This window comes from Dendropsophus ebraccatus, chromosome 6, assembly GCF_027789765.1.
Source record: "Dendropsophus ebraccatus isolate aDenEbr1 chromosome 6, aDenEbr1.pat, whole genome shotgun sequence".
Lineage (NCBI taxonomy): Eukaryota > Metazoa > Chordata > Amphibia > Anura > Hylidae > Dendropsophus > Dendropsophus ebraccatus.
Window position 1 is genome coordinate 102,910,529 of NC_091459.1, and position 14,482 is coordinate 102,925,010.

Genomic DNA, 14,482 nt, shown 5'->3' on the forward strand with positions numbered 1-14,482 from the left:
GAGTGAACGTTTTCAGGTCTTTCGCAATAGCGGTCGTTTGAGATCGTTAATCTTTAACGATTATGCGAACGATAATCCTCCGGTGGAATAGGGGAGGGAGGGGGGAATGATACTTACTGTCCTGGTGTGCAGCAGCGTGCGCCAGGATGGCAAGTATACCCCCCCCCCCCCCAACAGAGCATAGTGTGGCCCCCAGAGGGCCAGAGTGTAACTTTCTGAGGTTTTCAGGTGAACCAAACACCCTTCCCTCGAAGAGCAGAGGGCATCTGATTAAAGGGAAACTCCGGGTGGAGGTTGAAAAAAAATGAAACTTCTGCAGAAGCATAACGCATTACTTACCTATCTATCCCAGTTTTGAAACTACCAAAAATCCATTTGTTTTGGGGGGTTTTGTTCTTTATTGTGTTTCTGTACTTCCTGGTTAAGCAGTTCCCAGAATGCAGTATTGGTTCCAGAATGCATTGCTTTCCCTCTGCTGCTCATCACAGTCCACAGTCCATGCAGCAGCTGCTTCTGGCTGGTCAGAGATGGTGAATCACTCGGGGAATAAGGGGATCGAGCCAAGCCTCCTGTGACATCACACCCTGTCAGCATCATCAGCCTGTGCTCAGCAAACACACACAATGTGAGACAGAGGCATAGAATATTTGTCTCCTAAGGGGGGGAGAGCAGTGGGAGCAGGAGACAATGTGGATTAGCACAGGGGCCATTCCTGGATTTCTATCAGCTACCAGTGTAGCAGAACCGTACAGGTACGGTAATACATTGTATAGACGCATCTATATAACTTTTAATGTAATTTTTATAGAAAACAAATTTTCCTTATGTGGTGTTCCCCTTTAAATGATCAAGCCTCCCATTAACTTCAATGGGATTTGTTACTCAAATCTCGTACTTGAGCATTGAGACACTAGTAGCAATTCAGTTATTAGAGCCATAAGGTTTTCCTTTTGATGCCATCTAGTCAGTGTCATAATGCATCAAGAAGGAGTTGTTGGAATCAAATAAAGCTTTATATATGTGAATGTAATGATTAAATATGTTATATGTAAGTGGATACGTTTATTGGTTATGTTAATTGAAAGGAGGCTCCAATACTCTGTTGGCCGACCTCTAGTCTGGATACAAGATGAGGAGGTATACAGATCTGTACAGACTTTGTTGAAATTGGCTATCAATGCTCAATTGGTAATAAATCTAACGACTGGACAGGGCAAGGAAATGTTGTAATCTGGCATTCCTGTGTGTGCACGGACATTATCCTGCTACAAATGCCAGCTGGAGGCCTGGAGAGCCGACATATGTGGCTGCAGCATGCGCTGTACATACCTCTATGCTTTTAGCATCCCTCGTATCACTACTAGAGATCACCGACTGTGGTACCCAATGGTTCCCAAGTTCATCACACCAGTTTGTTGCTCCACAGCCAAGGCAGAGTTAAAGCGCTTACGACGAGCCCGCCATACTTAAACCCGACCATTGTGGGATTTCAAACAGAACCTGGATGATACGGTTCCAATCTGTAACAATCCCATTTTATTTGTTCTTGACACCAGTATAAATAAAGGCGATGGTGACTGGCTGTCAAAGACAGGACAAGTAATAAGTGCCATGACACCAAATTTCCTTACACTTTATTAAAAAGTCTGATGCACTATTTTGGTTTTGAAATCCTGTAGTGCGTCCTGGATCTTTTTATATATGCTATTTGGGTTGGAGAACCTTTAAGGAGATTTGATTAGGAGCACCTAGCTGCTACCTCCGATCTTAATTCCAATAGAAGCACTATGGGGGAGATTTATCAGATATGGTGTAAAGTAGAATTGTCTTAGTTGCTCCTAGCAACCTAGAGATGAGCGAATCTCGAGCATGCTCGAATCAATCCGAACCTGAACGATCGGCATTTGATTAGCGGTGGCTGCTGAAGTTGGATAAAGCCCTAAGGCTATGTGGAAAACATGGATATAGTCATTGGCTGTATCCGTGTTTTCCAGACAACCTTAGAGCTTTATCCAAGTTCAGCAGCCACCGCTGATCAAATGCCGAACGTTCGGGTTCAGATCGACTCGAACCCGAACCCGGTTCGCTCATCTCTACTAGCAACCAATCAGATTCCACCTTTCATTTTTCAAAGAATCTGTGAGGAATGAAAAGTGGAATCTGATTGGTTGCTAGGGGCACCTAAGACAATTCTACTTTACACCAATTTGATAAATCTCCCCCTAGGAGGCTACTTGATTTTTGTCCACACCGCTTCTGCATTTTGGTCTAGTTTTTATTAACTAAAAATTAACATTCTGTCATGTGTATTTGTTCATCTGAGTAGGTATTTACCTAATATGTCCTGGTATATAAAAACATAAAGAGTATTTTTTTTTGTTTTTCTCATGGATGTAGATAAGACATTATCAGGCCATTCACAATAGGTTATGCCCTAAGCTTACAGCATGTTCGGTCATCAATATAAAATATATGCAGGTCTCCTGAAACTCCACCCACAGATGATGTCATGGAGATAGGGGTTGGGCATGACCCCTTTGTTCTGCAAGAGATAAGCTGCAGACAGAGCTGTCTGGCTGCAGATTACCCCTCCCTACAGAGAACACATGGACATTTGGCCATACCAAATGTTCATGTGTATAGGGAAGATGGGATGGAGATAACAGTCAACTAACAGTTGTTGAAGGTGTATAGCCACCTTTATTGGAGAGTTTCCAGATCTTTCCAATTACATGAATGGATGATAGAAAGACAGTGTAGCATTCTCAAAAGCCATGAATACTCCTTTAAGTAGAACAACGCTTCGCTATCAATAACATTGTTCAATGCACAAGTCCTCACTGGTACAAACCAAGCCAGGTCCCAGGTATATCTCATTCCTATGTGTCTGACATCAATAGTTTTTATTTCCATTCCGCGCTGGGTGTTTTAGTGATGTCGCTTCTGGTTTTACTGTTAACATGTTGTGATTTCTTTGATTCTAGTTTAGGTGTGTGCCTGTTTGGCTCAGAGCGAAATTATTTTTACATAACCATGTTAGACGTTTTACATATCAAGCGTCGACTTGTTTACTTGAAGATTTACAAGCAATATTTTCTTTTTAAACTAGGAATGTGATTACTTAATGTGTCCAACAAAGCCTCCATTAAGTAACACTAGGAGGTGAAGGTATTTTATTTTCCCTATAAGTTATAATGATGCAGACACAACATCCACAATGTATTCATCGAGGATAGCTGTCAGCCCAAGAGCATTCTCTCCTCAGCACTCCATTAACATGAACAATTGATAGGGCCAGGCTTTTTTATGTGTCCTTAATGGGGGTCGGGGGTTAATATGGGGTAAGATGCTGCCAAATTCCTCTACTCCTCCTAAGAACAAAAAGTAGTGTCCAATTTAAAAGGATTCTGTCAGCGCCCGGACCTGACCCTAGGTGCTGACAGTTTGACAGGTGGCAGCTCACTAGTCAGCCTGATACTTTTGCCTAAGGGTCCATTTAGACAGAAAAATTATCGGACAGATTATCTGCCAAAGATTTGAAGCCAAAGCCAGAAACAGACTATAAACAGAGATCAGGTCATAAAGGGAAGCCTGAGATTTTTCCTCTTTTCAAATCCATTCCTGGCTTTGGCTTCATATTTTTAGCAGATAATCTGTCAGATAATCTTTCTGTGTAAATGGACCCTAATATGTCCGAGGAGGCGATGCTGCACAACACCAATTCAGCTACTGTAATGAAGAGTCAAGGAGGAGTTGTGGTGTAGAACTCCTTCTTCCTTCTCCCTCTTCTGTATGAATGTTATGTGCTGCCCGGCCTCCTGCAAGCTCTCACCATCTTCCTGGTCCACACATGCACCGCGCATAGGAGAAGGTTATATATACAGAGGTGGTACACAAAGTGATGTCACAAAACCCAAATAACAAAGATGAGAATAAATAGGAAACATAGGAATAATAAGCTCAGCATCATAATAGAAGGATAAGGTACACAGTGATAGCACCTTATGAAGGTGATAAAAACTAGTATCCCATGTCCCGTATGTGTCAGGATGACCAATAGACCCCTTCAGGCACTAGTGTCCAGGTGCAATTATGACCTTTGAACTTTATATAGTTATGCTCCAGTTTCTCACAGAACTTCTCAATGTAAATCATGTGGAACCATGACAGCTGGGAGACAAACTGCACATACCCATAGACTTATTGAAATAAAAGAAAATGAAAGAACAAAAGTTGGCGGTGTTCATTGCATTGTATGACATGGATCCCATAACATGCATGCCCTTACACATGAGAGCAAAGTCATCTGGATCAGCAATTTCAGCAGGACTGGCTAGCTTCTGTGCATGGTGGTATGCCCACTCTCTTCTTATAGAATATGTCGGAGGGAAGAAGAGTCAGGCATGTTGGAGTCCAGCATTCCCTATCACAGGAGATGCCAGAGGTGTCTGACAGCGCTTATTTCCCTCTCCCTGATAAAAACACATGCAGGAATGACAGGCCCGAGTATACATATTATATATATATTATGGAGTCAGGGAGACAGGGATACTCTGTAAAAAAATGTTAAAAAATCAACTGGTGTTAGAAAGTTATAAAAAATTGTAAATTACTTATATTACAAAATCTCAGTCTTTCAAGAATTTATTAAAGGGGTTGGCCACTTTATAGTAAAATTGCTCAGTGTACAGTCTTAGTAAGTGTACTCACTGTACATACTATCAGCAGCTCCCTGTGTACCTCATAGAGCTAATATCAGACATCCCTCCTCCAGGCTGGGCTGCCCTGCTCTGTGGTGAGTCTGTCCATAAGATGGCTGACATGGAGGAGCATGTGACCAGGCCACGCCCCCCCCAGTGTCCACCACTGAGCCTGTATATGTCTATGGAGGACACAGGGGACAGGGCATGGTCACATGCTCCTCCATGTCGGCCATTTTATGGACTGAAACAAAACAGAGCAGGGCAGCCCAGCCTGGTGAAGGGGAGGCTAATTTTAGCTCTATAAGGTACAAAGGTACACAGTAATGGAGAGAATGGGAAACACAAGGGCGGAAAGAGACTGCAGGGAGTATGAAGGAATGAGCAGGGCAGATGTGGGCACAGTATAGCAGCACTCTCTGGGGAGAGAGGGGTTACAGCTATGGAGAGATTACTTCCACAGTCCTGTCCCCTGATGTAAGCCCCAGCCTGAAGTGGATCGGCTATGATTTGGAAGGTGAGAGAGACTTCCTGGGTCAGAGTACAGGGCTGTAGACCCCCCTATGCAGACCATGCCCCTCTTCCAATGCCGCTCTTAAACCAAAGCAATACTCTTAAACCAAGTCACAGTTTTGAAAAACTGTGAGCTCTTAAACCAAAACACTCTTAATCCAAGTTACTCTTAAACCAAATCTGTCTAACTTTCTGACACCAGTTGATTTGAAAATAATTTTTCACTTGAGTACCCCTTTAAGGCCAAGTTCACACTTAGTAAGACAGTGGCCTTTCCGTGACACAGCTGTGTCACTGAATAGCCAATGTCAGTGAAGTTCACGTTGGCCGTTACGGCAGTACCAGCCAGATAAACTTCACTTCTTTTGATTTGGAATGTGGGCACATTTGGGTGTGCCCGCCTTCCAAATCACCATAGCAGACAATGTAAAGTGCGGCCAGAGCCAAACTTTACATTGTCTACACTGTCAGTTTTGTGCGGACGCTATTCAATGAATCGCAGCCGCACAAAACTAACATGCCAGTTTTCTCTGCAGAATCTCGGCCGAAGTGTATACAGACTGTATACACTCTGGCCGGGATTCCATAGGACACAATGTTATTTTAATTTTCAATAAATAGCGGCTGGTGTTGGAACGGCCGTTATTTATTGAAAATTTATGTTGTGTGAACTTAGCCTAAAAGTGTATGGACTCCTTTAGGGTAACATAGGTTCTCAATGTTATTATAGTCATCATCTATTACAGAACCAATAAGTCAGTGGCTGGAGAGGAGTGAATTGCACAGATATAACATCAAGATCTGAACAGCTGGGGAAGAACCCAGACACTTGTGGGGAATCCAGGTCTTTGTAAAATGAGGTGTTATGTCTTTCCTCTTTGAAGGAATCAGCTTGACACCTCGGACAGCAGCTTCTTGGAGCTTGAGATTGCTTTGTTTTCAGAAATAACATTGCACATGTGCAGGGACACATCTACCATGAGCCCAGCTTCTATTTCAATGTACAATCTGCTGTTTACATTGAGGAGAAGAAATCCTATCGCCTGTATAATGAGAATGAAATGTGGCGTATAACAAGGAGGTTTACTTTGGCTTAATTGCCTATTTCCTTTTCTGTAGCTGGTGACTGAGAAGATGGGAATGGCTAGAATGATTCCCTACATGTCGCAGCTCTTAGTAGACTGCTAAATGGCACAGGCCCATTCTAATTCCAATCCTCCAGGAACAGCCCTTTAAGGCATCCATTGTAATCTGATGGCATATGATGCTGTCTGCCATGTGTTGTATGTGTCAGGAGGTAACGGGATACTTTATGCATTGGAGAATCAGATAGGAGGAGATTTGGTATCAGGATTCCTTGTATCTTATTGCTGGAGGACACAACACAAACACAATGGTGATGTCGCAATGGCTGTCGCAATCTTTGGAGTGTGGTCATAGTAAAGCGCTGCCATGGGATGTTTATTTCAAGAAAAATATTCCATTCAAGTCAGGCAGGAAAGTGAATGTAGCGTTTCCAGGGACTTATTGTCTGGGTGTTTCTTTTATCTTGATTGACTTCAGCTGGCAGAAATGGTTTCACAAGTTTGTTGTTGGATGTAAATACGTAAGAAGACTTTTGTTTCCTGGAAATATCATAGTACAGGCCATAATCAGAATTCCTTTACGAAAATTCCTTGAAGGGCAACTCCTAAATATATTGGGCAATTTCAGACTGTGTTATAGTCCTTTTACACGGAGCGATAATTCGCCCAATCGATCGTTTAACGATTTTGGGCAACGATTTGGTCTTAATAACGATACGTTTTTATCGTTATTGTGATTGTTTTAAGATCGCTTAAGCCTATCTCACACATAGGGTGAATCTTTGAAAGACAGTTTAGACGAAGCGATCTGCGAATTTTCAGCAAGCGACCAACGATGATTTGAAAACATGTTGAAAGATCACAATGAACAATTTCTCGCTCGTCGCTCGATCGTTCGCTGTATTTTCATAAATCCGTTTTTTAGAAGCACAACCTACCACATATAACTAATCACTCATCCTTCTTTTTTCACAGTACGGACGCCAAAAGGTTACAGTCTGTAAAAAATAGCCGATCCCATTGATTTCTATGAGAGCCTCTGGGTCCGCACTAGGACATGTCCTTTTTTTTCCAGCATTGGTTTGAGTCCTTGTAATCTACTGATAGTGTGAATAGTCCAATAGACATCAATGTGCACTAACTTCAGTATGGAAATACAGATCTGTAGATTACCGGACATGTGAGTAAGGCCTTAGACTACATTTACACGTCCGTAATGCCGTCTGCAATGCTCATACCCATTCATAAATCACTTGTGATCTGTGCCGCAATTGCAGGTCTGTACCATGACCTGTCCATTTTTTTTTTCCAGCATAGATCATAGCTCCATAACAAGTATGGATGTGACCATTCGAACCCATTCAAACTAATGGGTCCATAACTGCTGATTTTACTGTTGTGTGAATGAGGCCTTATTCCACAAATCAACTGCAAATCTAATGATCTGAACTTAATACCTGCCAAGTTACTTCCATAATGTTAACCCTTTCAGGACACATTTACTTCAATGCTAATATTGTGCTAATTTATTAAAGTAGCAGGTATAACTCCTTCTGGAAGAAACCTTCAGTTCAGCCCCCACCAGGGTCTCTCTAACTGTTGTAAACCTAAAACTCCCATCATGCTCTGCCAGCCCTAGGTTGGGGACACTGCTAGAATATGACCAGGGCTACACTGTGACCTTTGGTATCACTACAAATGGTTGTAACACAATATTGCATGCATCAGTGTATTGCTTTGGATTGTAACTGTAGCTCTGTACTGAAAATCCATTTATAGCGCTACAAAGGGTCACAGTGTGGCAATAGGCAGATAACAGCTGATAACACATCTGTCTCTGTGGCTGATAACCAGCAGTGCCCACTAGGTGGCGCAGCATATTCAGCGCTGTGGAGCAGTATACTTTGTGACAGCCAGCACCGCTAGGTGGCGCCTGACAGGAATGGCTGGGTTAGCGCTGAAGTTGGAGTGTGTAGTAAAGTTGTGCGGAGTGAAGCTGCGTTCCTGCCGCACTGCTCAGCTGTGTGTGAGTGCGGTATTGGCCGTCCCTGTATCCTGAGGCGCTGGACTGTGAGCCTGTCACTCCTGAGGACACGGACACCTTCCTCCTCCCTGTGCAGGTGGAGCTGAGCCTGGAGTGACGGGAGGAGCTGAGCCGGCACCGGGACACCGGGACTAACCGCAGAGCGCAGCGTGTGCCCGGGTGTCTACAGAGCGGCCGGGAAGTGTCACAGGTCTGCGCGGTAATGGACTACACTGCGGTCACTGACTGAGAGCTAGAAGGGGACCGGGAACTAGCACAGGTAAGCAGCCTGCCAGCATACCCTTACAGCACTACAACTCCCAGCATACCCCCACTGTACTACAGCTCCCAGCATACCCCCACTGTACTACAACTCCCAGCATACCCTTACAGCACTACAACTCCCAGCATACCCCCACTGTACTACAACTCCCTGCATACCCTTACAGCACTACAACTCCCAGCATACCCCCACTGTACTACAGCTCCCAGCATACCCTTACAGCACTACAACTCCCAGCATACCCCCACTGTACTACAGCTCCCAGCATACCCTTACAGCACTACAACTCCCAGCATACCCCCACTGTACTACAGCTCCCAGCATACCCCCACTGTACTACAACTCCCTGCATACCCTTACAGCACTACAACTCCCAGCATACCCCCACTGTACTACAGCTCCCAGCATACCCCCACTGTACTACAGCTCCCAGCATACCCTTACAGCACTACAACTCCCAGCATACCCCCACTGTACTACAGCTCCCAGCATACCCTTACAGCACTACAACTCCCAGCATACCCCCACTGTACTACAGCTCCCAGCATACCCCCACTGTACTACAGCTCCCAGCATACCCTTACAGCACTACAACTCCCAGCATACCCCCACTGTACTACAGCTCCCAGCATACCCCCACTGTACTACAGCTCCCAACATACCCCCACTGTACTACAACTCCCTGCATACCCTTACAGCACTACAACTCCCAGCATACCATCACTGTACTACAACTCCCTGCATACCCTTACAGCACTACAACTCCCAGCATACCATCACTGTACTACAACTCCCAGCATACCCTTACAGCACTACAACTCCCAGCATACCATCACTGTACTACAACTCCCAGCATACCCCCACTGTACTACAACTCCCAGCATACCCTTACAGCACTACAACTCCCAGCATACCCTTACAGCACTACAACTCCCAGAATGCCCCCACTGTACTACAACTCCCAGAATACCCCCACTGTACTACAACTCCCAGCATACTCTTACAGCACTACAACTTCCAGCATACCCCCACTGTACTACAGAACCCAGCATACCCCCACTGTACTACAACTCCCAGCATAACCTCACTGTACTACAGATCCCAGCATACCCTCACTGTACTACAGATCTCAGTATAACCTCATTGTACTGCAGATCCCAGCATACCCTCAGTACATTACAACTCCCAGCATACCCTCACTGCACTACAGATCCCAGCATACCCTTACTGTACTACAACTCCCAGCATACCCTCACTGTACTACAACTTCCAGCATACCTCACTGTACTACAGATCCCAGCATACCCTTACTGTACTACAACTCCCAGCATACCTCACTGTACTACAGATCCCAGCATACCCTCACTGCACCACAACTCCCAGCATACCCTCATTGTACCACAGATCCCAGCATACCCTCACTGTACTACAGAACCCAGCATACCCTCATTGTACTACAACTCCCAGCATACCCTTACTGTACTACAACTCCCAGCATACCCTCACTACACTACAACTCCCAGCATACCCTCACTGTACTACAACTCCCAGCATACCCTCACTGTACTACAACTCCCAGCATACCCTCACTGTACTACAACTCCCAGCTAACCCTCACTGCACTACAACTCCCAGCATACCCTCACTGCACTTCAACTCCCAGCATACCCTCACTGTACTACAACTCCCAGCATACCCTCACTACACTACAACTCCCAGCATACCCCCACTGTACTACAACTCCCAGCATACCCCCCCTGCACTACAACTCCCAGCATACCCCCACTGCACTACAACTCCCAGCATACCCCCACTGTACTACAACTCCCAGCATACCCTCACTGTACTACAACTCCCAGCATACCCTCACTGCACTACAACTCCCAGCATACCCTCACTGTACTACAACTCCCAGCATACCCTCACTGTACTACAACTCCCAGCATACCCTCACTACACTACAACTCCCAGCATACCCCCACTGTACTACAACTCCCAGCATACCCCCACTGCACTACAACTCCCAGCATACCTTCACTGCACTACAACTCCCAGCATACCCCCACTGTACTACAACTCCCAGCATACCCCCACTGCACTACAACTTCCAGCATACCCCCACTGTACTACAACTCCCAGCATACCATTACAGCACTACAACTCCCAGCATACCCCCACTGTACTACAACTCCCAGCATACCCTTACAGCACTACAGCTCCCAGCATACCCTCACTGTACTACAACTCCCATCACACCCTTGCTGTACTACTAATCCCCACATACCCTCACTGCATGGTTCACTGCACTGCAGATCCCAGCATACCCTCACAGCATGCTGCATTGTACTACAGATGCCAGCATACCCTTACAGCATAGTACTGCATTAAAAAAAACCTCAGCATACCCTCACAGCACAGTACTGCACTACAAATCCCAGCATATCCGTACTGTATGGTGCATTACACTACAGGTCCCAGCATACCCTTACAGCATGGTGTGTTACACTACAGATCTCAGCACAGCCTTGGTACATGGTACTGCTCTACAAACCTCAGCACAGTGCTGCACTACAAATCTCAGTATACCCTAACAGTGCTGCACTACAAATCCCAGTATGTCCTCACAGCCTTTCCACGGTGGCACTTTACAGTGTACTACAAATCCCAGCATCTCCTCAGAGCACATCCTCACAGCACTGTACTACAAATCCCAGCATCTCCTTGCACAATGTCTATGAGCGTCTATGCTGCCAGCCTCACAGACATTACAGGCTGACGTTCTGTCCGTGTAATGTGGCCAGTTCTCCTGACAAGCCTTGGAGTAGTGACCTGCCCTCGCAGTATATTAGGGAGGCACAGTGCAGTGAGGTTGGGTTGGGACCCCTGGTCACAATATGGGGGGCCCCTGTAATACCTTATGTGGCCTCGGTCAGTATTAGAGGGTCCCTGGGACACACCACTATATCATGTGACCTGTATGGGCAGCTTCCCTCTTTCTGGCAGGTGAGGTGTTGGGGGTCCCTGCAGGTGAGCCAGTTCTCTCCTCTGTGTCCCATCAGGGTCTCTCCTGGTTTCCAGTTACCTCCTTGCCGCTTGCTTAGGATGATGTGTGAGTACAGGGCGGCTCATGTGTCACACCTGCCACCTTCCCGGCCTGGCACACACCGCTACATGCACTTCTCCCACTTTCATCTGTCACCCTGTAGGGTTCCACCTTCTTTCTTTTCATTGTTTTTCACACAAGTCTGAGAACAAACTTTCCTTTAAAGCCAGATTGTTTTTCCTTGGTCACACAAGGTGCGGAGGGATTGTATTGTGAAGGTCCGTGTCACCGATAGGGAAGCCATTAGTGTGTGAAAAGCCGCTCCTGGGAAATCTGCTACCAGGGCGTTCTTGTTACCCCGGGGTCCTGATAGAGGGAATGAGGAGGGTTTAATCCCTTGATCCTCTCCCTAATAGACACGAATGTGGTTATTCGAGCTGTCAATGAAATGAAAATGTTCAGGCTTTGTGGTGAAATAAGCCGAGGTTTACACAGAGATATTCACTATAATCCGACTGTAAATCACAGATTAGAGAGATGATTGGCTTTGTCATCCAGCGGGATATGACCATTATTCCGCATGGACAATTTTTCTTAATCAGTCTTGGTTATCTGTGTGATCATAGAGTGTAAACAGTGAAAGATCCAGTTAGGGCACGTTCACACGTGTAGGGTTTTTTTAAAAAAATTTTTATGTTTGACTTTTATGTATTGGTGAGAATACATCTTAGGTTATGAGTCTCAATGAGTCATTTTGATAGAAAAAAAAAATTCCATTCACCGAAACAAAGCAAAACATTTTTTTCTTTTAGTCTATGGGCGGATTAGCTACAGATTTGGAATCCACACCTAAGGGTATGTGCACATTGAGGAATTGGAAGCAGAATCCGCTCTTAATTTCCGCTTGCTATTCCTCCTGTAAAATATGAACAGAGCCAATGTCTAATTGTGTTCAATGGGGTTTCCGCTCTGTTGTTCACACAGCAGAATTTCCTGACGCAGATCCGCTTTCCGCCCTAAGGCTATGTTCACACAACATAAGTTGTATATTAATCACGACTGTTGTTGCCGATGTGCAACCACGGCCGTGATACACAACTTACAGTACGTGCACACCTCTGCCTGTCCCATAGACTCGATTCTATGGTCAGGTGGATTCTGCCCAAAGAATTAACATGTCAATTTTTGTAGGCGGACGGCGGAATCCACCTGACCATAGAGTGGAGTCTATGGTGCATGGGCGAGCAGCAGAATCCACGGCAGGAGATGCGGCCGGATTTCTCAGTGTGAACGCACCCAAAGAATAGACATGTCAATGGAGCTTGAATTCCACTCAAATTCCGCTCCTATTCTGCCAGAGCTGGATAGGCGAGGTATTTCTAGCAGAAAACTTTCCTCTTCAATTCCTGGCCTTTCTTGTGAACCCCTTACATCAGATTACATCAGATGGTTGCAGTGACTTGCAGGTTGTGTCCACATTTACTATGATTAGTTGTGATTAAGCATTCTAGGCTATGACTGCAGGATTGCTTTGCCACACTCCCTGAATCACACCGCATGCTGCTCATAAAAGTGAGTGGGATCATGGCACCAGAATCCATCCACAGCCGTAGCCACCTGTGGGTTGCGAACATATTTACTACGATTAGTTGTTATGCAGCAGCGCAACATTGCCATCTTATGTCTAGATAGGTTCAGGCTCGGACTGACCCACAGGGGAGCAGGGAAATCCCCGGTGGGCCCAAACCCATAGTGGGCCCCTGACCATGAGGTGGGCCTCCCTGTTTAGCAGCTCCAGGATAACATATAATCCTCCAGCACTGCTGCACACGCCCGTGAGTTAAGTGCACTCATTTGTAACTCCCCCTCTTATATGTTAACCTGCTGACAAGTTACTAGCAGTGAGATAGCATCTGTGGTCACATACACAGCTCTGTGCAAAGTTGCTATAATAATGTGAAAGGTTTGGCGCCCGGGTATATCTGGTGTATGTTGGGTGGGCCCCTAGAATCATATTCCCTGGTGGGCCCAAGGTAACCCAGTCCGACACAGGATAGGTTCCCAAAAATTGCCTCTGCACCTGGTGCAGGAAGAAAAATCTCTGCTTATGTAGGATATGGCTGAATGGCAACATGGGCTGTGTGCCCCAAGATCGCTGTGTTGCATTCCCCGATTCATGCCAATGTACGTCAATTCGGGTAATGGTGAAACCTGCAAATGGCTGCCACTGCAACTGGAAATTTACCCTGCATGATCTCTTTGGGTTATTGGGTCATGGTTAGGGCCACTAGTTGGTCTCAACATGACCCTATTTACTTATACTAGTTGGGACCCAGCATAAGGCTCAATCTTTGACTATGTTCACACACAGTATTTTTGCTCAGTGTTTTGCAACCATAACCAGGAGTGGATTGAAAACACAGAAAGGCTATGTTCACACACTGTTTAAATTTAGTAGATGGCTGCCATTTTATTTTTAAACAAAAGCCATTGTTATAAAGTAACGGAAATCTTTTGCCATTAAATGGCGGCCATCCACTAAATTTCAACAGTGTGTGAACAGAGCCTTTCTGTGTTTTTAATCCACTCCGGGTTTTGGTTGCAAAATACTGAGCAAAAATACTTTGTGGGAACCTAGCCTTTGGCTACATGACCTGTGTTGTAGCCAGATTCACAGTTTACTCCTAGAGAATTCTGTGGTTTTTGTAACTATTGCACTCAACATGTTGCAGATTTTTATTGCATTGCTTATAACACATACAAACACCCACACAAATCCACATAAGTGAAAAACCACATAGAAAACAACAGCTATAGGTTGTCATCTTCTATGGG

The 14,482-nt window shown here is 45.3% G+C and overlaps 1 protein-coding gene across 1 annotated transcript in view; it reads left to right on the top strand.

The window, feature by feature from the left end:
• Nucleotides 1-8,335: 8,335 nt before the first annotated feature.
• The window catches only part of ARHGEF26 (Rho guanine nucleotide exchange factor 26), a 103,112-nt gene continuing 96,965 nt past the window's right edge, over nt 8,336-14,482 (top strand). The window contains exon 1 of the mRNA XM_069975468.1: nt 8,336-8,601. The gene's annotated coding sequence lies outside the window, so the exon portion shown is untranslated. The remainder of the gene's footprint in view (nt 8,602-14,482) is intronic.